Here is a 26,320-nt window from a genome sequence, read left to right on the forward strand (position 1 = left end):
GAGAAAGGCTCCCTGTTCCATGGCTCACAGTACCCTGTCTATATTTACTACAATTAGTAATTCTTCTTTAGACTGCAGGCTCTAAGAAATATGGACAATGCTTGCTTTTCCACACCTTGTATTACCAGCACCTAATGCAGTGCCTGGGACCTAGTAGAAGTTCTATAAATATGTAATGATTGCTGAATGAATGAATGAATGAATGAATGTGTTAGTAACAAGATAAATGCATAAATCGTATTTGTAAAGCACAATACAAAGTAATTTCATTAATATTCACCCACTTATTTGTACCTTTATACCCTTCTCTTCATTTACATATCTTAGAATTACTTTTATCAGCAGGGATACAGGATTTAATGATGAAATTTTGAGGAAATGTATTAGAAATATTTGTGAGTGAGTAAGCACTATGCCATGGTGAGAGAGAGAAAAAAAATAAAAGCTATTGCTATATTCTTGACTCAAGTCATACTCAATATTATTTGTTACATATTATATTACACACACAAATGCATTCTCACTGGCATGGTATCACCTACATTATTATAATTTCCATTTCCTTCCCAATCCCTCTAAAGCCCATACCTGACCCTTAGACTTATTAAATTGCATTGTTTTAAACCACTTCTCCAATTTGTCAAGGTCATATTACGGTCATGTTGAATTTTGATCTTGACAAAGTATTAATCAGTCTTATCAACTAAAGAGAACTGTAAATGACTAAATCCACATGCTTTTCTATCATCCTAGACTTGATGAAAATATTAAATAGCCTCTGGCCCAGGATTGACCTCTACATATAAAACTTCTGTCCACTTTGGTTGAGGAGGAACTATAAATGAGTTTCATTGTTCTACCTACTTTGTTTCCAATAAGTAGGTCTCTGGTGCTGATCTATTTTTATAAATTTGTGAATGAATTCCATTTGTAATATTTTTATAATATTAATATTTAATGTCTGATTTCAAGTTGTGGATGAAAAAATGCTAACATCAATGAAAACTACCACTTGCCCAAATAGATTAATAATAGTCAGAACAGGTAAAGTAGATTTAAAACCTACTGTCATGTTTATTTACTTTCCTGAATTGTTCCCACTGTGCCACTTCCTTACTTTCTGAATATGACAGGTTCATACATGACGTCCTCCTCTAGATGCTGTGCCATTAAGAAATCTCCCTGATTATAACAGGTGATCATCTATGATGGATAATAAATATGCTTGTGCATTTTCAATCACAAATCCATGTCTTGCACACTGAAATGATTTTGCTTGTTGCTTGATCACGGGGACTTCTTCCTCTGAATAAATAAGACTTGACTTTGCCTCTTTATGCAGTCATCTGTTCACAGTTCTGTCTCTCTCCAGTAGACTGTGTCTCCTTAAAGACAAATGAATATTCATTCATCTTTGATCCCCTTTGCTTAGCATGCATAGTAATTGTTCAACAAATATTTGTTTAATAAGTTAAACACCAATATGCCGTGAAGTAGGAAAATCTGGAGATGTGAGTGGTCAAGATGGGGGGGTGTGATTAAAGGACCCCTCTGAATTCTAAGAACAACATACTTAGGAGGGAATGCATGAATAATCAACGGGGCTGACTACTTGACAACTAGTATGTATTCAACTTTCAAATTCTATATTATAAGCATCCCTGAGTGTAATTTGAAATGGATAGACAGGAATTTTTATTTTATTTTTTCTAATGAGGAAGCAGTGTAGGTCTCTATTCTCATGGCCTCTGTTGCTTCCTATGAATATTTCTCCAATATCTTGACATAATCATTTTCAGGAAGCCAAGAGAGTCCAAAAGAAAATGACAAACAACAGAAATTGCTTTCATTTTCTAGTGTTTGGAAAAACATAAAAATAGGTTTAAGTTTTTCAAACATACTTAGATTTCATGAGATTTTACTTGGTTTATAATCAATATGATAAGATGCATATATATGTGTATAGAATCATCATTCATTTTAAATTGGAAATAATGTGTATCCCCATGGCTGATCTGCAAACTGTCCATAATAAGAACCAAGCTTATGTCCTCCTAAGTCTTTTGTAGCCCCATTTTAACACATTTTCTGAAAGTTATTTCACTTCAACCACTCTAGATACTTTCTAAAAAAACAATAGATGACTTTTTAAAATTTTCCTTTCAAAATGAAAATATTAAAATATGCTCTACAAATTGGTGCAATAATGGAAGCTACAACTTACCATGTAAGTTTGTTTGTAATTGAGCAAAATATGTTCCAATAATTTTTGCATTGTATTTGCCTTTCTCTCTGTAATTACTAACCCTTTTTCTTTCACTATGGAATGTGAATTTTGATTTCTCATCTTCAAATTTGCCTTTAAATACATTTCTACCCTTATTTTTCTTCCATCTGGAAGCTAAGTTTTCAAGAGAAAATTTGTTGCCACAAATATTGAATGTCTTCATATTAGGAATAATTCTAATGCAACTACTTTGTACTTGGAAATGTGCCACTGTGTTTAGGAAGGCTAAACACATACTTTTGGGTAAGTTCAAAAAAGATTACTCCAATGATTCAACCAAGTATATTTCACGCATATTGATAAGAAATTTCAAACTAATTGTGTGTGATAGCCATCAATTAAAGACGTAAAATGAATGCCTGCTATTTTAAAACATAGTTAAGCCAAGGAAAAGCTGTGCATAACTAGCATGTTCTGTAAAGATAATTGGCTCACTAACTAAATTCTAACAGCCCATTCACATTTCTAGATTTTAATTGAAGAATGGATGGAAATAGTAAGGTGAGCTCATTGCCCAATACACATAATAAGCATGGGACAATTTTAATTTCTGCAGAGATGCCCATATTGTGTGAAATCTTATTAATATTGTGATGGAATACAGTGAATCATGCTGTGAAAGAAGCACACATTTGTTGTACGTGTGTTCACACACACACACACAAACACACAGATACACACACATTTCTTTTCTCTCCTCTCTATTCTCATTTCAGTCCCATTCTTCCTCTTCTTAGATAACTGGTATCATGAATTGAATATAAATACTTTGAATCCATGCTTGAACTTTTTACTATATGCAAATGAATCCATGAAAAACACATGATTGCTTTGAGTTTTAAAAATTTGTAGACATGTCATCATGCCAAATATGTAATCTTAAAAATCATTTATCATGTATATAATTAATTATTTCGAGTGAAGTATTGCATTGCATCTTAAAATAGTTTATATATGTCTTTTGTAAGCAGCATAAACTGGAATTTTTAAATTTATTTTTATTGTCTCTGTGATCAAATGTATTGTGATTATTGATCTATTTCTCCTTTATTTTTCCATGTTTCATCCCTCCCGGTACTAACTTCGTTTAAACACATTTTTCATTCTCTTTTTATGGTCTACCTTTTTATGAATCATATATGAAGTCTTCATTTTTAGTGTTTTCTGAAAAATTTGACATATATTTCTAACTTGAAAAAGTCTAAAACTAATTATCTCATCTTCCTCCTAAGCGGTTCATGGACCCCTCAAATTTTAAATCTGATCTCCAGTATTTCAGTATATTATCTAGTGTTTTAGTTTTACTTTGTACATACCCCCATTGGCTATTATTTTTTACACTCAACCGTTATTCAGATTCATTCCAACATTACAAATTTCTTTGCTGGTCACTGTTCAGTGCACCTTCCTACTTCTTTTTATGCTTATTTTCTTTCTTACTGAAGAACATTCTTTGTACAATGGTCTCCAATCTTGCCTAAAACACATGAGTATTATGTGAGAACTTTTTAAAGCTCCCATTATTGAAACACCGCCTAGATCACTGGTTAAAAAAAAAAAAATCTCCAAGTATTGGCTTCAGGCATCAGAATATTTTTTAATGCCTTCAGACAATTCCAATAGCTGCTGCTACTGCTTTAGTCATTTTGTTGTTGTTGTTGTTCCAGTTTGTGGGTGGTAATTCCTCTTTGTCTATGAATGAAAATTTCTTTACTTCTTGTTCTTGAGTAGTTTTTTAAAATGAGGTGTAGAATTTTAATTTGGACAGCTATATGTGCTCAGTACTTTGAAGATATTATTCTATTGTTTTCCAGCATCTACCTGTTTTCTGATAAGACAACAGCATCTACCTGTTTTCTGATAAGACAACAGATATTTAAAGCCAGCCCTCAAAAACAAGGCTTATTATTTCCAGGGCCCCCTTGAATTTCTTGGTTTCAACTCCTCCTCACTATTCTAATGTTGAATTTGTTTTTTCTCCTTAAATCCTGAGACTGGGGATCCCCCCCCCATTTTTTGTAAGCTTGTTCATTTTCTTTTTATGTGTTGCTACATGTAAAAGCAACATATAAAAGAAAACACAAGTATAACAAACTGTGTGTTCAGATTGCAAGAAAGGATTCTCAATATCAGTTCAGCGTATCCTATTGACCGAAAGCATTTACCTTGTTTCTTTTACAACTAACTTGAATATTATGAGTCTTACATCTAATATACAGTACTCTTCACCCTTCTTGGAACGTCTATGCTCAATAAGGACATTAGTTGATTTGTCACTAATATTGCTTTCCCTACATGTGAGTGCATTCAGAGTTCTATCCTGTCCCATATACATAGCATAATCTTATATTTTGTATCTAACTGGCATCAGTTTTCCTTTTTTTTTTTCGATTTACCTTTAAGGTTTACTTTTAGCAGGACTGTACTGAAACACTCTTACACCTTAATAGATCTAATTGTCTGGACTTAAAATAATAGATTTCTCTATCACAGGGGCATTTGTCTGTACAGATACTGATTTCTGTTCTCTGCACATGTTTTCATGTTATATGCCCAGTGTAATATGAAGCGAGTTAATTTATTGTGTTGCATATAGTAAAGAATCCAGCAGAATAATGTTATTTAGGGTTTTTTTTTTCATTATTTCTATGAATAACAACAACATCAACAATAATAGTAATAGAAAAGATAATTTCTACCTATAGCAAGTCTCAGTTTTTTCTTAAATGCAGTAGAAGGCCCTTCACACTCTATTTGTCAGCTTGGCTTCAGGTTTTCATATTGCTGGCTAGAAGACAGATAAAGGGGATTATGGACAGAACTGAGCCTGGTTTCTGCTAATCTCCAACTTGAATTCTTTCAAGGGTTGCAAAATATGATTCAAGTATTTCACAGGCCTTTATAACCTTTGTCATCTGTCTGGTATATGTGCCATCATGGGTGGATTTGGAACTGACATTTTATATCTCTGATCTCAACTGTATAAATATTTGTTTAGACTGACTATCAACATAGAACACAGACATTCTCTTCTGATGTATGGATGATAGAATAGTCCTTAACTGGGCCCCTAAGGATGGGGCAGGCACAAACTAACAGAGGGCAATGAGGCAAATTTTCAATGAACTCAGATTTTATATTTTCCTTTAGGTAAAAGAGTGGTTGCTTCTATACCAAAAAACTATTTCTTATAATTTGGGTTACATTAAAAATATCTCAGATATACAACCATTTATCTGAATCTATAATAGTGACTTGGTTTTCTCAAATACATTATATATGGAGTCCTTTAGACTGGAATTAAATTAATCATGGTTGTTATTTTTTTTTTTCTATAGACTTCCCAGCTATTTTCCCCTAGGAAAACTCTCTTAAATAATCAAGAGAAATATTTTAGGCAACATTATGTAAATCATCACCCTTATTAGATGAATTAATATTCTTGAAGTTATAGCTCATTTCATGGAAATCAGATTAACCTGATGTTATGGGCATTGTCATTTATCAGTAAGTTATTTGTTAATATGCTCAGTATGTGACATAAAATATGTAACTTTAATAAGAGAATGGATCACCTCAAATAATTTAGCAAATCTTGAAAATGATAAGGATTAAAATTGTGGATGTATAAAGGACACAGAAGCTTGGAGAACTTTAAAACCATCTATTTCTCTCCTGTTTCCCTCACACAAGGAAATGAAGGCTGACACTTTAGCATGGTTTGGAAATCCTTCTAAAAATTATCTGACTTTCTCTTAGAATTAACAAGTAATTTAAAGTTTTAAGAACTGCAGAACTGATCACATGAATTACCATAATTTAGTCAAGAATTTTTTTGAATATCCACCTTTTGACAAACATTGTACATATATATATACCAGGTTGTAGAGATGAATAAAATCATCCTTAGTCTCAAATAACTGAAAGAAAAATCCCCCAATATTAGTGAATACTGAGGAATTAAGGATGATGCTATGAGAAAATTTTTATAATGTGAAATTTATTAAGTTAAATAAAATATTGTGCTTTTGAGATTAGAATGACCTGGTTTTGTTCTAATGATACTGATGATAGACAGTGGTTGTATTTTGCAGAAGTTTTATGGGAGCAAAATAAAAACTGGATCATGTGATATAAATTTGGTCCCCCAAGGCGATTTTTATTGTTATTTCTATTGGTGTTGTTAATGAGAGAAATTTCTGTGAGCTATTAGAAAAAAAAATGTGGATATCAATATCTAATCAAAAAGAAGGACAAAATAATGGATAATTAGAGAATATATATAACCAGTAAGTTAAAAATATACTCACATGCTAAGGAAGCACAGTGGTGGAAGTTTTGCTCATCATAAAGCTTTAACAGTGAGTAGAAGGTATCTTGGTGTCTTGGGTGTGGGAAGATATGCTAACAACCAGTGATAGATCCGTTGTAAAATTTGGAACTGTTCCTTTGGTATTAAATTTCACTTAAGACCTGTGCTTCTGGACAGGATGGAGTAATAGGAACTGGATTTACTCTCCTGGCTTAAACTGCTAAAAGTAAAAAAATATATATATTAAACAATACTTTTAGACATTGAACAACAAACAGCACAAGACAACGGTTGTATAAAGCTGTTAATTATAATGATAACCCATAAAAACCAGTGGCATAATGTTTTGTGTAATACAGTTAAATGTTGGTGTTTGAACAAGTCCCTGGTCACCTGTGAAAAATAAAGGTGGATTCTCTTTTCATATTTATTAACAAAATGAATTTCATAGGGATACAGTATTTAAATATGTTAAAATACTACAATTACTAGAAGAAAACATTTTTGTTTTATTTAATAAAAGTTAATTTTTAAAATTTTTTATATTTTTATGTGTTGCATTTATTGCTTTAAGATTATACAAATATGTTTTGATATAATTTAATACATGCAGCATCAACTAGAGTATTCAGTACACAGAGTATTCAATGGGTATAGGCTTAGTAGTGGGACCAAATTAGCCCTAGACTAAATTGTTTCACTTGCAGCCTAATAAGGCTTACAAGGAAGCCTCAAAATGATCAAACTATTTCTTAACTACCTCTTTGAGCAAAGTTACAAATATTTACAAAAATACAAATACGCCCTGCAACCAGTAAAGTAAAATTCACAATATCTGACATGCAATCTAGAATTACTAGGGATGCAAAGACGAAGGAAAATATAACCCATAACAAGGAGAAAAATTAATTAATGAAAACAGACTGAAAAATGGTACAATCAGTAAACAAAGACATTCAAACAGTTATTATAACTAATTTTCATAGGTTCAAAAAGTTTAAAGGAAAGCGTCAACATCTTAAATAGACATACAGAGGATATAAAAATAACCCAAATTGAGTTCCTAGAGATGAAAAATATAGTTTCTGAGATGAAAAATAAACTGGATGGGATTAAAAGAGATGAGGCAATGCAGAAGCAAAGACTGACCTCCCTGCAAAAGCAAAAGTTTGTTATTATAATCTGTCCCACTGAGTAGTCCAAATATAAAGTCTGAAATGCAAAATGCCAGCTTGGTCATCTTTTTCCATTTCAAGGTTGCTTTACCCTTTCTGGTTTGTGCTTCCAAAAATAATTAAAGTATAAAATTATGAAAATTGTATTCAATGGTATTAAAATTAAGCATCTATCCATTTTATGGATTGCCCTGCATAATGCAAATATCTAAAATCTAAATATTATGTGTATATATACATATATGTATACATACATATATGGATATATATCTCACTAGCAGAATGAAAAGAAAATATGAAAGTACAACACAAGCTGTGGAGGAATATAGTAAAGGAAAGTAAAATGATAGTATTTTTGTTTTTAGATATAGTTGCCCTACGCAGTGGAAAAAGGATATACGGATTAGCATATTTTATTTTCTGAGAAGCATGAATCAATTTAAAAGATGAATGGGCAGATGAATTTAAAGAATCATTAATTTAAATACATAATCAGTCTTCAATTTTTTTGTTACTGACAACATCCCCTTTAAGATTTTCAAAATGCTGAAAGGTGGGATTCCAAGATTTTTAGTTGCTATAGAAGCAATTATTAGCAAATCCTTTCTTCTAATCTCATTACAGAAAATAGTGCCCTTTGTGCCCAGAGAACTCCCATTAGAACAGATAGCTAGTGGGAAGCAGCCACATAGCACAGGGAGATCAGCTGGGTGCTTTGTGACCGCCTAGAGGGGTGGGATAGGGAGGGTGGGAGGGAGGGAGACGCAAGAGGGAAGTGATATGGGAACATGTGTATATGTATAACTGATTCACTTTGTTATAAAGCAGAAACTAACACACCATTGTAAAGCAAGTATACTCCAATAAAGATGTTAAAAAAAAAAAAAGGAACTGCATTTCGGAGCAGCTCAGAACATAGGGTGTACCACTCTGGAGCTATCCGACATTTCCTGTGTCTGATTAAATATTGTGTATATATGCTATGTATTTATATCTCCATCTAAATACATCTGTATCTCCTAAAATACTCTCTCACATATAATGAAGTCACAGTTTCCAGATAGTTGTTCTGGTAGTCATTAGACAAAATATAGTCTCATTTATTTAAAAAATGTGAAATGAGAGAAATGTATGAAAAACTTGATCCATCTTCTGACTGAATTTGTGGTATTGGTACCTTCAGAAGAGGAAATAATTAATTTATTGTAAATTATTTTATTCCTCATTTATTAGAGAGGAAATTTATAAACTGAAACTGTTAGGGCTTAAAGGGTTTTTTTCCAGAAGATAATATCTGTGGTTCTCACCTTACACTGAGCAGTATATCACTAGTAAACAATCAGACAAATAGGTACATTATTAAGTTATTTTATTTTCACCTGGCTTTTTAATACTATCATCTGATATACATCATATTAATTGACACTGCAATTTCTTCCTTGATTTGTATATTTTTTTCTACAAACACTTTGCATTCCAACTTCCACGTATCTGATTTACTCATCCCTGTGATGGTCTTCATCTTCAGACATCTTGCTGTCTGGGCTGTTCAACCCTGTGACAGTAAAAGCACACTCACTAGGGACTAGGAGTTTGAGAAGGACTTAGAAAATTGTTTGGAACCTGAAAAAAAGGGCTCCAGAATATGAAAACAAATCTGCAAAATGGAGATCAAAACTTGTGTAATTAATATTTTCAACTAATATTACTACAACAGCAATGTTACTCAGCTTTCATATAGTTATCTATAAATTATATTGGATATGTGACTTGGGCACATTTTAATGCATTTGATAACATTTAGGGTAAAGCTTCTAAAAGGGCAATTGCCTAGGACTGAGGAAGGTTTAAAAATGGCCCTGCACAGAATGAACTAGAAGTGACTTCAATGGGAGGCTGAGGCAGAGATGCTGGACCCGGAGAGTGACAGAGCAGGCGTACATTGGAGAGAGCTTTCCTATATAGGAGAGCCAAGAATGTGTTACTTATTGAGGGGGGAGCATGAAGGTAGTGGACCCTATAATGAGAATCCTAGGATTGCTCCTAGATTTCTAACTTGGATAAATGACAGGACGGTACTCTTTGGTGAATACTAAAGGAACAGCAACAGCAGCAAAAGTCTAAGAATGGAACTTTAACATATCACAATGCCACCTTTAAAGTAAATTTGGCATTCTTCCCGTTTTGAATGAATGAAAATACATTAATTAAAGACATACACGGGCTTCCCTGGTGGCGCAGGGGTTGAGAGTCCGCCTGCCGATGCAAGGGACACGGGTTCGTGCCCCGGTTTGGGAAGATCCCACATGCCGCGGAGCGGCTGGGTCCGTGCGCCATGGCCGCTGAGCCTGCGCATCCGGAGCCTGTGCTCCGCAACGGGAGAGGCCACAGCAGTGAGAAGCCCGCGTACCACACACACAAAAAAAAGACATACACATTCACACACCTGCTAATATCTGCTCTTCTGCAATCGTGTTTTCTGTATAGTGTCTAAATATCTATTCCAGTTGAAGTAGTGCTTAAACACTTCAATATGCCTCTTTTCAGCCAAAAAGAAAAACTGTCTATGACTGTTTCAACATATTTTAAATATATGTATAATCATTGCCAACTTGTCTGCTTTGCAGATTCTAGTTTCCTATACAATATTTAATATCTCCCTTTATTGAAAATGTCATTGCTCAGTATTATGATTGTTTTTCATTTTGATTATATGTCTGAATATTAGAATTATTGATTAATCTCTTTATTAATGGAATAATCTCAGCACAATGTTCAATACACTTCTTCTCTACCATTATTATATGTTATTTTAAAGATTTTCAATACAGTTACTTTAAATGGGATTTTCAGATTTTTCAGGCTTTTTGAAGTCAGTAGGATAGGCTCCAGTGAGTAAAAGAAATGCTGAAGAACAACAATATGAATTAAACAAATTTAAGTAATTAAGAAAGCACTAATCTAGTCATTGAGAAATGTATACTAATATTTACATAGTATGTATATATAAATCAATAGTTTCTAAATGAGATAATCTACTGAACAAAATATCTTAAAATATGAATGAAAAGATGTTGTAAAATCTCTATATGATTAAAGTACAAAAATTTTTATAAGCTTGGAAGATAAATAATAAGTGCATTTTTGTCTGGGAGACAAGTTGTTATCTGGGAAACCTCAAGACATTTTGTAGATTATTGAAATCACTTTACTATCAATCTTGAGCATTTCTCCTATCAACTCTATAATTAGTATTGGAAATTACCATGATGACTCTATTTCACTATCAGGAACATTGAGGAAACTATTTCAAGTGCTAAACATTGGTTTTAACAAATAAAAAACAATTCATCTGAAGAAGATGTTACAATGAGCTGAGGAATTAAAAGATCTCAAAGTAGAGAAATTTCACTGACTGCAGTATAAACAACTTGAGGGTAGAGAGTGTCTGTTTTTCCTGTTTGCCCTCCAAATTTGGGAACAGTTTTATATGCACGGTGCAGGGTAATAAGCAAATGTTTAACAAATGAAAAGTACAGAATTCATTACCGTGTGGTACAAATTAGGATTTCTTTTGTACTGTAACTAGAAGATTTTAACTTCAGCATTATGAATTATTAATGTCTTTATCTGATTCCCAGTTCTGTGTCAACCAAACTTATTTGAGTGATAATTAGAGGACTTCATGTTTATCCTATCTTCTAGGATTTCACTTTTGCACATCTGTTAATTCATAATTTTGACATTTTTATAGCACAACCAAAGACTATAAAAACACATAGAGCAAGCACTTGCCAAAGAACTCTAAATAAAACACATCTCAGATATGAAATTAGATCCATGCTTGGTTATACTTCTAAGTGCTTCATCTAAAGAGAGACGTGCAACACTGCTGCATGAATTAATCACCTAGGGTGACTTTTAAACCTACCAACAGCTGGCCCCTCTATCATATCTGATTTTATTCAATAGTCTAAGTGCTAATAATTTTTGGATCAAGAACTTTACTTTACTGGTTGTAAAGGTGGGCACATGCACATGCACACAATCCCCAGTGCTTTTAAAAATTGTGGGACAGAATTAATCATAACTATTGAGTTTAAATGCCATTTATCAACTTATTAAAGTGCAAGCATGCAGGGAAAATAAGCTAAAGACAAGACTTTCGTTTTGCAATTTATTTTTTAAAAGTCTTGTAGAAATCTTTATGAAATTAACACAAAATGGTGGTACCAAAAATCTTTTTGCTTTGTTTATTCCCTAGTCTGTGGCAATGTAAAGAGTGGAAGTTAACCCGGAATTTAAGTTAAGGAAAGCTATATTGTATTAAGTTTAGCCAAAATTCTCTAACTTGCCATATTTTTTCAAATAAATAAACTTTCTATTCTCTTCCCTCTCTCCTCATCTCCCTTAAGGTATGTCAACTCTAACCCCGCCCCCCCATACACACACCTTGTTGCCTCTGATATTATCTCCTCTACTAGAGGCGCTTTTGTACTTATTGCTACACGATAGTTCAACAATAAAATGTGATAAATGCAGGCAAAGGTGTTTCAAGAAAGAAGGTAAATGTCCTTACACATTTTCAACATAGAAACAAAAAGTTTACAAAACAGCAAAATTAAAAAAAAAATAGTTATAGATAAAGTTTGCTGATAATGTCATCCCTCTTAAAAGAAGAGGGATAAGGCACAGAAGAAATGTAGTGTTGAGGACAATGAAAATCAGCAGTTATTGAAATCTATTTATGCTGCATTCAATGGATTTAGAAGACAGAGGCTTGAGTGCTGTCGTTATTACTTGTTTGCCATTTGATGGTGGGCAAAATATTTAATTTCATTGGGTTTCTCTTTCTATGCCTCTAAAATGTGGATTCCCAGGCTAAGAAAATATTTCAAATCTTTTCTAGGTCTAAAAGTCACAGACCTTAGTGTACCCTTTCTAAAGGCCACATTTTCACAAAAGATAGCATTCTTGTAAAACACCTTTATAGAAAGAAAAAGCTATAGTTAGAAAGCCCACTCAGTGTCCAGGGTTTTCTGAAGTCGTACTGCTGTTTGTAACCAGGTGTAGGCCAGTAGGACAACACATTTGCTTTAATAACTGTCCAGATTTCTTGGAGTTAAAGATAAGTGTTTCATTATTCTAAGTGTTGACCTAAGAAATTATTGAAAATAAGAATTGTTCTAATTTACTTCTTGAATTGCCCAGTTCTTACATGGCCTGACACGAAAGGCGATTTAAAAGATTGCATTTAAGTTTGGACATATAGCCTTCATCCTGCTGTTTCATCACAGACCTCTTACAAGATAAACACGTGCAACCATTTTGAGTTTCTGAATGGGAGTGCTCCTTATAGTATTTTCCCCTTATAAATTTCTTGCCAACTTACTCCAATTTGAATGCAGGTAGAAATTTATAAATTTCTCCAAGAACTTATTTTTATTTTTATGAATCTTACTGATTTTGTTTTAATACCGAGGACTTTATCAAATTCATAGACATTTGATAGAATAAAAAGCAAAAGCATAATTCGGAAAAATCCAAAAACCTCAAATAGAAAATAAGATGCTATGTTGTTAGTAACAGAAATTAGCACAAAAAGACTGAAAAACTGACCACCATTGTAAACTGAGCTTTTAACTATGGCAGTCGCCAGGAAAAGGAGGGTTACTCCTCTTTTTTTTTGCCTTCTTTTAACAATCTCAAAAATTAAAGAAAGATTGAAATGACAATAAAAATAATTTATTTCCCAAACCATTTGAGAGTAGTTGCTAACACAATGCAATGTCTCCCCCAAATCCTCTAGTATTTCCTACAAACACACATCCAAATATAATCATGAAAATAAGGAAATTAACACTGACACATGACCACAGAGCTACTAATCCTCAGACCCCTTTCAAGTTTTGTCAATTATCCCCATCATGTCCTTCATAATAAAAGGATCAGCCCAGTGTCACATGTTGCATCTAGTTGTCCTGTCTCTTTAGTTTTTTAATCTGGAAAATTTTCTCAGGCTTCCCTTGAATCTCATGAACTAGAAAGTTTTAAAGAATATGGATCAGTTATTTTGTAGGATTTAGCTGTTTGTATTTGTCTCATGATTATTCAGGATATGTGTAGTTGGCAGGAATAACACAGTGGTGAAGCTCTGTTCTTCTCACTGCTTCCTATCAAACAATTTTGGCAAACTTTTAACCTGTAACCTTACTGGAATATCATGTGACTCATTTGATTAAGGTGTATCACCCAGTCTTCTCCATTGTAAAGTTATTTTTTTCTCCTTCATTATTAATAATTTTTGTGGTAAGGCACTTTGTAATTATGTAAATATCCTGTTCCTCATCAAACATAATTTACTCAATTTAATTATTTAAATCAGTATGAACTCATAGACTCCTATTTTATTCAATTGACTATAATACGTTTCTGCCATTATTTATTTTGAGGCTGAGATTGTTCAAGATTTGTCCAATGGAAACCCCTTCAGTTTGGCTTCTATATCCTTTGATGTTTCCCAATTATTCTGTGATATCTCCCTTCTTTTTTTTTTTTAACATCTTTATTGGAGTATACTTGTTTTACAATGGTGTGTTAGTTTCTGCTTTATAACAAAGTGAATCAGTTATACATGTATCCTCATATCTCTTCCCTCTTGCATCCCTCTCCTTCCCAACGTCCCAATCCCACCCCTCTAGGTCACAAAGCACCGAACTGATCTCCCTGTGCTATGCGGCTGCTTCCCACTAGCTATCGATTTTACGTTTGCTAGTGTATATATGTCCATGCCACTCTCTCACTTTGTCACAGCTTATCCTTCCCCCTCCCCATATCCTTAAGTCCATTCTCTAGTAGGTCTGTGTCTTTATTCCCGTCTTACCCCTAGGTTCTTCATGACATTTTTTTTTTTTTAGATTCCATATATATGTGTTAGCATACGGTATTTGTCTTTCTCTTTCTGACTTACTTCACTCTGTATGACAGACTCTAGGTCCATCCACCTCACTACAAATAACTCAATTTCGCTTCTTTTTATGGCTGATCCCTTACTTCTTGATACAATAATATGTTCTAGGGTCATCTTATATTTTCCCTGTAGTGGTTCTAGAATCAGCCATTTCTCCAAAGAGCTTTAGTTCCTTCAGTTGGAGAGCTGTATTTAGAAACCAAGATCTGGACACTAGGTGTATTCATTGCTCTTGGAAAGCAGTGGTCCCAGGTACTCTCAATAGGCAGAGCTAGGGGATTTATGTACATATATACATACACACATATGAAAACACATATTCATAACCATTTACACATATTCACAAACACATTCATAAACATATGCATACATATAGTCTATGTTTTTTCTATAATGTCTCTATATTGAAAATCATGTGTTCACATTAACATCCTCCATTCCCTTTCAACACCCTTTCATTCTAGTTTTTGCCCTTTTCATATTTTAACTCCCTCCACAGATATTAAAATAACACTGATTACCATATTCTTAATATCCTTAATTATTTGATCAATCTTCCTGTATTTAAGTAAATTCTTGTAGCTGCCACTTTCCCATCCACACATTTTCTCCACCTGGCACGGGTTAGGACAATCTGTACACAGTGGTTGCCAAGGCCACTTCCTCATGTGGATGCCCTTTCACACGAATCAGACTTCAGCAGTCAACTCCAGGCTCCCTTATGCAGACATCCTCTCCCCTTTCTCAGACTCTGAGACCCAATGCCAAGTCATTTGGTTCCTTGAATGCCCACCTCCCCCATGCTGACAAAGGGTTATTTTACCTCACTTAATGGACTAATTTGTTCAAGAAGGGAAGGGATCACAACACTATAAAGCAGTTATACTCCAATAAAGATATAAAAAAAAAAGGGAAGGGACAAGGAAGGGGATGAAGAAAGGGAGGTGGACAGGGATGAACAGGTATCTTTCCTTTCTAAACAATATTTGAAGAGGCCCTTCATTTAGAAGTTGCAAAGACATTATGAAGTAGCAGCTGAAGAACTGAAACAATGACATATATTTACACATCTGTATCCCTACATCTATGACACACAATGTACACCTAATTTTATAGCAACCAAAATATAATTTAACAAAACTTATGATGCTTAGCCATACACTTTAATACTCAGCAACTTAAAAAAATGTGCAGTGCCATTTGGCTGTTAACTATCATCCATTTATATGAATGGATGTGTAAAACTCCTAGCCAAGAGTGCTTGGGATAGCGTCTCTACTGATCCTTACTGGATCCTCTTCTTCTTTTGTCACTCTTTTCAGTCATTTGTTGATTCTCGATTGTATCTCATTGGTGACTTGCATGACCATTGGTAATCATATCTGGGCAAATACCCCAGCTTGGTGTCTCTCAAAGGGCTGACTGAAAACCACCTGCAACAGAATCAACTGTGGTACTAGATAAAATTCAGGTCCACAGGCCCTGTTCTGATTTCCTGCTCAGAAGCTCTTTAGAGAGTAATGAGTATTTGGAAAATACCTTAGCTAATTCTCACACATTAACACTGAAACCATGGTGGAGTTTGCATGTCTACAATTCCTCAAAGTTCACGGTTTAAAACACATAGGTCTCACCAACTACAGTTCTTTTATTTTAGCTTCATCAATTCACATTTGTTATTTAACCAACTTGGAAATTGCCAGATGTGTGAATAGCCGCCAAAGTAAAATGTATCTATCTTTTGCAAAAATGTCTTCTACCAAATGTCTCTACAAAATGAAATGTAAATACCTTCTAAGATCTTGCTTGGAGGAACCTTACAGATTTTTTAAATCTTCCAGGTTTTAGGGAATAGCAAGTGCAAAGGCCCTGATGTTGGGAAAGCCACTGCAGAAAGAAAATCTGGATGTGTGTGTGAGAGAAGAGTAGTAGTAAACGAGCTTGGAGAGTAGGGCAGAAGAAATACTGAATAAAGCATGTGGGACAGGTAAAAAGTTTAATTTTTATTCTAAAGTGATGGGAACAGGTTTTGGGAAATAATGTGATATGATTCATGTTTTTTTGTGATTATTCTGGCTATTGTATTGGTTATAGACTATAAGGATTGGGGCAAGAGGGGAGGAAGCAAGGAGGTTGTGGAAGAGGCTGCCTATTGCATTAGATGAGGCAAGCAATGATGGCTTGGAGTAAGTAAAGACGGCAAGAGTAAGGTGAGAGGTAGGTGGATTCAGGATGTATTTTCAAGTTAGACTGGCAAGAATTTCTGATGGACTGGACACAGGAATTGTGGGAAAGTGAGAGTTCAAGGATGAATCTAACATTTTTGGCCTGAGCAACTGGATGAGTTATGGAGCCAGGAAAAATGAGAGTGCAATGGATGGATCAAAGCAAAATATTGAGTTTTATTTGCTAAGTTTGAAATGTCTATTATGCATAGATTGGAGATATTTAGTGGGAAATTGGAATTAGGAGTCTGGAGGTTAGGTGAGTGCTTAGGGCTAGAAGTACGAATTGGGGAATCATAAGTCATCTTCCCATTCAAGTAATGGGACTAGATTAAAACTCATGAGTAGTTAAGGTAGATGGAGAGTGAAGGGGGCCAGGAATGAGCCTTAGGGCATTCTAAAAGACATTGAGGGATGGGAGGCATCACCAAGGGAGACTGCCAAGGAATGGTGAGTGAGGAGGGGAGAAATCTAGGAGAGGATGGTGTCCTGGTAGCCAGTGAAACAAAAGATTCATTCTGAAAATGATGAGGTTCATTTCCCAAAGTTTCTTGAATTGATGATCATTTGAAACTTGGTATTTTAAAAAGAGCTTTAGCAAACAGAAAAGAGAATAATTTTCTATCATGAGTGATTGATTGCAGTAGCATGGGGAATGGAAAAGTTGTGAAAAGGGAATCAAGAATCTATGTAAAAGACAATTTTAAACAAAAGTATTCATTTAAAAAACAAGTACACAATATTTAGACATTATATTTTGTCTTTGTGTCAACAGCAGCTACAGCATGCTGTAAGTGAAAGATGAAGGATTACAGTTTAATATCAAATCAGGGAAAAAGGTGAAATAGTTGAATTCTTTGTAGATTTTTAATAGATTTCAAACCTCTATTGGTTTTGAATAATGCCATATTTCACACATAATTTTCTAAATTATCATAACAATTTTAGAATCAGAATAAACCTTATATAACCTTATATAAAACTTATTTAAATGCACATATAGTTCATTTTTACGGGTAAAACTTGGACTCTGGTCTTCTGATTACCAGTACTATTTCTTATTGCAACACACTGTTTAAATGTATAGATGATTGAAAAAAAGAGCATACCAGTGATCTCTTAAATGTTTTACAAAATATTAAGTAATTACAATTAGGGGAAATAAAGCTCATGAGGATTAAATTACAGGAAGAGTTTATAAGAGGGCAAACAAGTAGGAGATGTTTTTCCACACAGATAAATATGAGGTTTTAGTAGAAAATGACCAAAACTGCATTTATAAGGTCATGATACTAGCTAAATGAAATAAAGACAACCATCATGTAAATAACATATAATTTTGAAGGTGAATTTTGAATATGGAGACTGGTACAGATTAACATCTGATTATAATAAAAATCAGACAGGCAGGGTAACAAGGTCTTCTTCATCCAATCACAGCTTATCAGGAATAAGGGAACCTCTTGATACTTTGGTATGTGCCATTTTAGGACAATGAACTTGGTACAAAGTGAACACCTGATACAAGAAATAGTTTAGAAACATAAATATGATTCAAGAAATTCATGGATGGTGAAAGCTATGTTGGATTATTTCAAAAAGTTAGGGATGACTTGGTTAAGTAACTTCTCTTTTTAATAACAGAATAACTGTCACATAAAAGATCTCACTATGCCATTGACAAAGATAAAATCCCGGGACGCCATGGCTTCACAGTCTAATAGTCTAGAGATACAATGTCCAGTATAGTGTCCATTAGTCACAAGTGGCTATTAAATACTTGAAATGTGGGGAAGTTTGACTTAGGAACTGAAATTTTAATTTTATTGAACTTACATTTAAAAATTTTAAAACACATGTGACTAATGGCTGTAGTTTTTGACAGCACTAAGAACATTTCCATTATCATGGAAAGTTCTATTGACCAGAGCTGACCCATAACCTTTTTACTTAATTTTACATTTATTCCTCTTTGCTAAGAAAATCCTCTCTCTTATTAAAAAACAATATTAGCAAGATGGCTAGATATAAGCTCAAGATGCAAAAATCTATTGGATTTCTATAATCCAGGAACAAAGAGAGAGCTTAAAAATTATTTAAAATGGAAAAAAAAAACTACCTAGGAATAAATCTAAATAAAAATGTGCAAGACATTTATGGAGAAAATGAAACCTTATTGAAAGATGTTAAAGAAGTCTTACATAAATGGAGAGGTACATCTTGTTTATGGATTGAAAAGACTCATCATAATGGTGTAAGTTTTCCCCAACTTAATTTATATAGTCAATACAATTACAATAAAAATACTTAATAGAGGTTTTACAGGATTGCCAATTCTGAAATTTATGTGAATGGTCAAGAACAGCTCAGACACACCTAAAAAATCCATTCATTCCAAAATGGTCCTGGAAAACTTAATTATTCATAAGAAAACAGAAATTGGATAATACAGGCAAGTCGATTGTAAGTGCATTAATGGCTTGAATATAAAACAAAGATACACTAGAACTTTCAGAAGAAAATATACTATATCTGGGTAGCATTAAACTAGGGAAGGACATTTTAAGTAGAACAAAAAGACACTAAGCTAAAAGATAAATTTGATTTCATTAAAATTGAGAGCCGCTATTTATCACAAGACAACATTAAAAATGTTAGAAGGTATGAAATAACTTATTTGTGTCATATATAGCTGACCAAAGATTATTTGCTTGTATTTAAAAAACAATACAAATAAGTAAGAAAAAGATAAACAGTAGAAAAATGGACAAAAGATATTCTCTGGACTTCACAGAATAGGAAACATAGGCAACTGTTAAACAAATGAAAGGATTCTCAGCCTACAGTAATTAGAGAAATACAAATTAAAATTGTTATGGGCTGAATTGTGTTCCCTAAAATTCGTATGTTGATGCCCCATCTCCCAATGTGGCTGTTTGGAGACAGGGACTTTAAAAACATAATTATGGTTGAATGAGGTCATAATGGTGGGGCCCTAACTGATATGACTGGTGTCCTTGTAAGAAGAGAAAGAGATAAGAGGGATGTATACACACAGAGAAAAGGCCATGTGAGGACATAGCAAGGAAGCAGTGGTCATCTGCAAGTCAAGGACAGAGGCCTCAGGAGGACCCAAAACTGCCAACATCTTGAGCCTGGACTTCCAGCCTCCAGAACTGTGAGAAGATAAATCTCTTGTTTTTTAAGCCACTGAATCTGAGGTATTTTGCTAGGACAACCTGAGCAGACTAATACAAGGAACAAAAGACTAGAATGGCCATTCTAACTGGTGAAGCTATAGAGCAAAAGGGCTGAAAATTGATTCCATAACTTTGGAAGACATTTTGACATGCATTTTTAAAGTTGAATATTTGAATTCCCTACAACTCAGCAATTCTACTCTTAGTATGTCTACTCTTTTACTTATGTTAAATCTTGCACATGTGTACCAGGAAACATTAAAATAAATGTTCATGGAAGTACTGTCCGTAATAGGCCCCAAACAACCCAAATATCATTAATAGAATAATAAACACATTTTCTTGTATTTATACAATAAAATATTATACAGTAGTACAAATGAATGAACACTAGTTAAAGTAAAGTGGATGAACCTTAGAAACATAATGTTGAGTAAAAAAAGCAAGCACAGAAGACTAAAGTATGATATCAATTTTATAAATCTCAATAATAAGCAAAATCAGATAAAAATTATGTGGATGTTCAACATGAAGCCAAGATCAGAGTGATTTCTTTGGTGAAAGCAGGAAGGTGGGATCAGGGTAGAGAACAGAGAGAAGACTCAGCAGTTTTGATTCTAGTTCTTAGTTTTGGTGGTGTGTTTGCAGGAGTTTTTATTATTTCTCATAACTTACATACAATTAAATATATTCTTTTGTAGATTATCTAATAATATTTAAAAAATCAAAATCCATTATATACCAAAGATAACCCCTAGACATTAATTATAGAGAGTCCACTTTGAAACAACATACATAGTTACTCATACATCTTCTGTAGTTGAAAGCTTTTAGCTATGAAATTCTTCCCCCTTCATAGGAGGACTTTATGTTCCATAATGAAGGAAAATTGTTCCTACTTTAGGACAATTTGCCTTCTTTATTTAAGTGATACTAGTCCTTTGGCTGCCTAGAAATTTTAAAAACAACTGATAACTACATCTACTGCCTGCAAGAGAATAAAGGAAAAGGAGCATAGGAGGCAATCTCATACATTACTGATAAACACATACAAAGACAATATTGGTACAAAGCTATTTCTCCATATAGCAACTCTGAATTTTATTAATAAATACATATATATATATATCTCAAACATTAATAAAAGAATAAAATCGAATATGAGTACATTTGCTCTTTTTTTGCAATTAGTTCCAGGATTCTATTTTAGATTATTACTTCATATCTGCGAGAGTTGGGTGTGTGTTTGTGTGTTTGGTTTTATGGAAGTTGCATTGTGCTAAAGTTTACATTTCTTTCTAGAATTAAATGGCTTTTGTTATCCCTTGGGAATACTGAAGATAGCAACAACAGATTACTACCTACCGGTGGAAAAGTATAAATAGCAATTTTAGCTGCTAGTGATTCTGAAATTGCCCTTAACTTTGTCCTTCTAAAAATGCTCCAAGAATTACGTTTTGCAAATCCACAGATTTACTATCCATATTCAAGTCATTTACGTGGACAAAGAATGTAGCCTGCGGTATCAGTACAAAGGATGTTATAGCCATCAAGCCATCAGCCACTGAAGCCACCCCCAGTGCTGCACCCTGAGGGGATTCAGGATGGAGAAAACAGGATACTGGCCCTAGATAATTAAAGTGCATATCAAGGGAATGATTTCCATGAGACCAGATTCTTGCATCTCACCATATATAGAAAAGTGCTAAATTTATTTAATTAAGATGTCTAGTTTCTTTAATTAACAGTAATCTTTTGATGTTCCAACTACCTGGGTTTTTTTTTTTTTTGCAAGAACCCCTAAATATCCTGTGCCCTCCCTTACCTCTTCGGAACAGTCCCTCAGAGCTATCTGAGAGGTTGTCTCCTGATTTAAGTACTCACTATGTCCTCCAAATAAAACATAATTCTCAACTTTTAGGTTGTGCATTTTTTTTCAGTCCACATTTAATTGTATGGCTCACGTAGGTACTATGCCTAGATGTAATGGGATGAGCTGTAAATTATTAAAACTAGATAAATTCTGTCAGCTCTACCACTAGCTGAGATCAGGCTTTCATCTCTGGATACTTCTGTCATAGACCATGGTAGATATGGGGTCTGTGTTGGTCTTAAAATTATTCTTAGAATTGTGGGGACTCATTCATTCTTTCAGCAAATTTTATTGCTTATGTTCTATGTGTCAGTTACAGTGCTGGGTCTTGAAATACAGAAGTCAACACACGAAAATACAAGGATAAAACACATTTTCGACCATATTAACTTTTTTCATTCATTAATTCATCCCTAAATCATTCAACACGCATCTTCTTATTGAATACTGATGAGGGGTCAAATGCTAGGCTAAACACTGAGTATATAACTGCAAATGAGATGGATAGGCCCTGATTTTGATGTCACTACTATCTTTGGTCCTGCCATATAATGGCACAGCTTCATTATTCCCTTTACCCTAAGTTTTTATCACAAATTGCTAATGAAAATAAAACTGTTAGTGGAGTTTCAACATGCATAGGTAAATGAGAACACAGAACTCCCCTTTCGCATGCCCCATTCTTCTCCTTCTAACTCCCTATGTGAACCCACTTTGTGCCAAGACCAAGAATTTGTGCCCCAATAAAAACCAAGCTGATTTCCTCACACTGACTGGGGCTATTACTCACTTAGAAGACATGATGCTTAATTTTGATAAGCAACTAGAAGACCATGGAGACAACCTATAAAAATGATTTGTCATGGGAGAAAATACTAAAAAGGGTTAATGTGCTGTTCCACATGTCTAACCTGCTGGGATTAAACCACAGGCACCAAGATCACCAAGTGTACTTGGCAACAATGAGCTAAAAATGAAAAAAAAAAAGCATCATACTGTTATTGTATTCATTTTCCCCCAAGGCACTCTCTGATAAACATCACAACCTCTAAGGGAATTGAGAACAACTTCCTTGTGGGGTAGGTTAGATATGCATCTTTTTCCAAGCAGTTATATCATATCCAGCTATCAGCACACCTTATTTAAGGTGATTGTAATGTATGAGATTAAATGTTCCTACCTGATTGGAAACCTTCTTGTCCTCAATTCATTGGCTATACTGGATTATTTTTCTTGGGTCAGACTTCCAGAATTCTACCAGAAATCGTTCCTTTGGGGAAACCAGGCCTTCCCAGAAACTCAGGAAACTGAAATGGAGACAGCAAGAGAGAAGGAAATTATTTGGACATATAGACCTCAATTGTTTGGTTTTAAGTAAACGTCCCAGCAAACATCTTCTACATGGTATAATAACTTTAGGGAAATTCACAGTTTATAAGTTTGTGTACTCATAAACTGAACATATTATGATAAGAGTACAGGTTGCATTTTGTGTCCTCAACTCAAGCAAAGACTTCAAAAAAGGCCCAGTTATCCTTTGTTCATTAAGACACAAAGAGAGGGCAAAAAGGGCAAGTTTCTAAGTCTTTTTCTTTAAAATTTACTTCCTTTCTTCAGCCTTCATCAAGATCTTCAGGAAATTAACTTTACTAAAGTTAATTATTCATAAAATAAACATACGAACCTGCAGAAGACTATCTCACAGGGACCTGTAATGTACAATATCCATCGCATACATGCACCATGAGCTTGTCTTTTCTAGCACTGGCATACACAAAACTCTGTGTGTGTGTGTGTGTGTGTGCACATGTGTGTCTTTTTTGTGTGATGGAGCCATAGGGAGAAAATAAATCTATTGGCTGCAATTCAGTGATATAGAAAGATTTAAGGGTAAAGGAAAAGGCTACATCAAGTGAAGCAATAAAGTCATGAGGTTGTGCTTCCATAATAATAACAATAGCAGTCTTCTGTAACCAAGGGAGCAGGCCCCTCAAATTATAGTCACACCTGTTAGACCATCTGCCCATAAATTTCACACTCTCATTAATGGAAAACAAATGGCACTGTCTCTCCTTCCCTTTATCCATTGGCTATTCTCATAGAAACGATTGTTCTCTTCAAGGTCGTGCTCTTTCCTATCTGTTTCAAAATATTAGGATTTAGGAGGGGTGATACATAATGTGCCATGCCTTGGTACTTGTACCAGTGATGGCTCTGTAAGGAGCACTGGATTGTTAGGAGGCTATAAATTGAATTCCCCTAGAAGCAGAACCTGAGGCAATAATTTGAATGCAAACTGTTCATCTGGGAGGTGCTTCCAGAAAACTCAGAAGTGGAGTGGGAATTGAGAATGGAGGCATGGAAGGAAGCCAACAGAGGTGCATTACTGAATCAATTACTCCTGCAGGAAACTGCTGCCAGTACTTCAGGGGAGTTCTGTGAAACTCTATAGAACATGTCTCAGAGTTATCCCAAGAATTGGTGAGAAACTTGAAGTACTTATCTTCCAGTCCCCTCTGTCCTTGGTTGAAAGCTACACCCAGATACATTAACTCCTGTACATTTCTGGCCTGCGCTAAGGTGGATAATTGCAGGTGGTAGCATGAGTCTATCAGCATATACTGGAATGATGAGTGCTGGGGAGATATGAGTGGAGCATTGAAACCATCTAATAGAGCGGGGGCAGGAGATATTAATTATTGGCTTGCAAGTCCAAATGGTAACCTTAAATTCCTGGGTTAATGGTTTTACTTTGAGGTATTTAAGCATGATGTATGAGTAAAAATTTCCTCTATTAAATCAAGTTGAAGATCCTAAGTCCCTAATCTTCTGGAAAACTGTGGGTATCTTTTTAACAGATTTTTGAAAAGTAACATGATTAAGATTTCAAACTGACCATTCATTCATTCATTCATTCACTCATTCAACAAACATTTATTGAACACCTAAAGTAGGCCATGGGTTAAACTAGGCACCAGTGTTACTGTTACTAAAATCATTATCGTGCCACCTAGAAGTCAATGTATTGTGACACTCAAATAAGAAAATCCATAGTTACCGTAAAAATTATTACAGAGTGCTATAGGAAGACACGGTAAGACCTTAATTCATGCTGTGGACAGTAGTATATGGGGGATATCAGTAGGGCTTCCTGTAGAAGGCAATGGAAATGGATATGTAACATGAAAGAAGGGTGAATTTTTGAGGAAAAGAGAAGGTAAATTCATGTTTGCCAGAAAATGAATGGTTAAGGATCAGTCCAGAAAGGAGTTCCATTCATAATCAGTATAAGAAATGTCACTGGGGCTTCCCTGGTGGCGCAGTGGTTGAGAGTCCGCCTGCCGATGCTGGGGACGCGGGTTTGTGCCCCGGTCTGGGAAGATCCCACATGCCACGGAGCAGCTGGGCCCGTGAGCCATGGCCGCTGAGCCTGCACGTTCGGAGCCTGTGCTCCGCAACGAGAGAGGCCACAACAGGGAGAGGCCCGCGTACCGCAAAAAAAAAAAAAAAGAAAGAAAGAAATGCTCACTGGAGTGTAAGAAAAGAAGACAATGGAGAGGGTGGTAGAAGCCAGACCATGAATGGTCCATGTATGTATAGTAAGTGCTGTGGTGTAGTCTTTGTGTTCGCCTCCAAATTTATACGTTGAAATCTTAATTTCCGGAGGTTATAGTATTAGTAGGTGGGGCCTTTGGGAAATGATTATGGTATTAGTGCTCTTATACAAGAGACGCCCCAGAGCTCCCGAAGCTCTTCTGCCATGTGAGGTTACAATGAGAAGTCTGTGACTCAGAAGAGGGCCCTCATCTGACCATACTGCCACCCTATTCTTGCACTTGCAGCCTCCAGAACTGTGAGAAAAAAATGCCTGTTGTTTATGAGCCACCCAACCTGCACCATAATCTTACAGCAGCCCAAAAGGACAAAGAGAGTTTGGATGTGAGATTTTACTCCAAGAAAGATGGGAATCCATTGAAGGATTTTAACTGGTAACTTAGAAGAGAGAAAAGTTACATAACACAATCAGGTATTTTTATAAGAAAAAGTTGTTTCATTTTCAGAAAGATCACTCTGGAAATACTGTGACTAGATTTTTGGAGAAGGGTGATGGCAGTCCCGGATATAGAAAGATGAGTTAGTAGTCCATTAATGTAAGTCAAACAAGAAAGTGGATATAGAAAGTGTGAATTTGTGGCTGAGCGTTCTTTTCTTTTAGCACGTGAAAAATGTTATGTCCATGCTTCTGACTCCAGAGTTTTAGACAAGAAATATGCTGTC

The 26,320-nt window shown here is 34.7% G+C and overlaps 1 long non-coding RNA gene across 1 annotated transcript; it reads right to left on the bottom strand.

The window, feature by feature from the left end:
- Positions 1-997: 997 nt before the first annotated feature.
- Positions 998-23,460, bottom strand: LOC308611367. Its single transcript, XR_014014884.1, has 4 exons — positions 23,223-23,460; positions 6,598-6,819; positions 4,987-5,075; positions 998-1,385 (listed from the first exon to the last, which is right to left on the bottom strand). It is a non-coding gene; the product is annotated as an uncharacterized lncRNA (long non-coding RNA).
- Positions 23,461-26,320: the final 2,860 nt, after the last annotated feature.

Source organism: Mesoplodon bidens (assembly GCF_964165515.1).
Source record: "Mesoplodon bidens genome assembly, contig: HAP1_SCAFFOLD_72, whole genome shotgun sequence".
In the NCBI taxonomy this organism is placed as follows: Eukaryota; Metazoa; Chordata; class Mammalia; order Artiodactyla; family Ziphiidae; genus Mesoplodon; species Mesoplodon bidens.